General features: G+C 58.6%; 1 long non-coding RNA gene across 1 annotated transcript; it reads right to left on the bottom strand.

Annotated features, from left to right (window-relative positions):
* Window positions 1-370: 370 nt before the first annotated feature.
* On the bottom strand, window positions 371-1,829 carry LOC115284723. Its single transcript, XR_003905325.1, has 3 exons — window positions 1,653-1,829; window positions 1,218-1,376; window positions 371-540 (listed from the first exon to the last, which is right to left on the bottom strand). It is a non-coding gene; the product is annotated as an uncharacterized LOC115284723 (long non-coding RNA).
* Between the last annotated feature and the right edge of the window lie 6 nt (window positions 1,830-1,835).

Here is a 1,835-nt window from a genome sequence, read left to right as displayed (position 1 = left end):
GGCCTCCGTGAGGACTGGGTCTGTGCTCTCGGTCTGGGGAGATGGGCCCTTCGGACTTCCCGGGTGCGTGGTCTGCTCCTCCACTCTTCCGGATCATGCCATTGTACGGGGGAGAGGACTTCTAATAACATGAATTTTGTGGGAGATTTTGTAACAAAGTCGACACAGCCCATTTTTTGGTTAACTCTTCTTGTCTGCACAGCCTGGTGGCGCTGCTTTAAAATGACGTGTATTCGGATCACATCTGAGTAAGGCCTCCCAAGCTGGAGACAGACGATGCCTTTGACAACAGTTTGTTCCTCAGGGTTCCCCAGAGGAAGGGGCGTGCCACACCGTGCAGGGCCAAGCGAAGAAGCTCCAGGAGGAGGGACAACGGTGACAGATGGCTTTATTGTGGTTTCTGCAGGTGGGAACCAGCAAGGCAGCGCAGCAGCTCAGGATCGGCTGGTGTGGCTACTTCCAGGACTCGGGGGCCCCGGAGCTGGCCCCTGGTCCTGGCCCTGGCGTGAGGCCAGCAGGCAGACAGTGGAGGAGGAGGGCCTGTTCACAGAAAGGAGGTGGGAGGGGGCAGGCTCTGGGTTGGTTGGTTTCTCCGTGTCCCAGGGACCCGAGAAGGAGGATTCTTCCTGGGGGCTGGAGGAGGTGGTGACAAGTTCGAGAGGCCAAGGGAAAGGGCCTCAGGCCCAGTCAGGTGAGTCAGACGTATGCTGGCCTCCTCTCAGGTGTCCCCTCCTAAGGGGAACCAACCCCGCCTGCCTAACCTCCAGGGACAGTGTCTCCCACCCCTCGTTTCCCTCAGCATGACCCATGTCATCCCTTTGGGACGGTCAGGGCCCCACGGCTCCTCCCTCTGGAGGAAGCGTCCTCCCAGCCGGCACCAGGGCCTGTGCCATCTCTTCTCCCTCGACTGCTCCCCCGCCCCCAGCCCCGGCTGGCCCCCAGGGTCCCCAGCCCCACGCTGGCTCTTGGTGCTTCCCGAGGCCTGTGCTTTCCCCTGCCACACATTCCTCTTTCTGGCACCCTCTGCCCACGGCCTCCTCTCCACACGCCTTTGCCCCTGGAGCAGCGGGCAGAGGGGTCTGTGGTTGGCTTGGTGGGTTTGGGTGGTTCTTTTGTGTTTTGTTTTGTCTCTTACATCGCTGTGTCTACGGCCTAGGTCAGTGCCAGGCAGATAGTAGGGGCTCAAGAAACAGGGAGTAAACAGCCCTTAGACCCACCCAGGACATTCTTGTTGTGGTCTACACCATTCACCCTCCCCGGGGCACGTTCACTGAGGCCCTCGTCTGCCGGGCTGGTTCCAGACGCCAGGGCCCAGCGGTGCCTGAAGCCGGCAGGGCTGTCCATTCTCATGTCGCCCATGGTCTAGTGGGAGAGACCTAGAAAACAAGAAGTAAATATACACGAAGTCAGGTGGTTCCGTATACAGTGGAGAAAAATAAAGTCAGGAAGGATACTGGAGCCAATTCCTAAGGGTGTTTCGGGAGTAAGCGATGCACCGGGCAGAGTTCCATGTTTGGAGAAGAGCACAGGCAAAGGCCCTAAGGCCACAGAGTGCTGTGTGTGTCCTAATTCTTAGTGTGGAATCATAGCTTCGCCTGGAGTCTCTGTTTTGTTCATTCTGTCATTTTCGGTTTCCCTTTCCAGGTAATTACCCCGAGTCTTGGTTGTCGGTCTGTGGAACTCAGCCAGTTCTCTTCCCGTGGCTTCAGGTGGAAATGGGCGCCTTTGGGTCAGGGCCACGCGTGTTTCCAGAGCGGCCTCCCTGGGCCCAGCTGTGTGAGGCCTCGGGATGCTGTGGAAGAAACAGGATGGTCTCTGCCTTGACTGGCCCCGTT

The sequence above is a fragment of the Suricata suricatta genome, unplaced genomic scaffold (genome assembly GCF_006229205.1).
Source record: "Suricata suricatta isolate VVHF042 unplaced genomic scaffold, meerkat_22Aug2017_6uvM2_HiC HiC_scaffold_1732, whole genome shotgun sequence".
Taxonomy (NCBI): domain Eukaryota; kingdom Metazoa; phylum Chordata; class Mammalia; order Carnivora; family Herpestidae; genus Suricata; species Suricata suricatta.
This window is presented reverse-complemented; position numbering and strand designations above follow the sequence as displayed.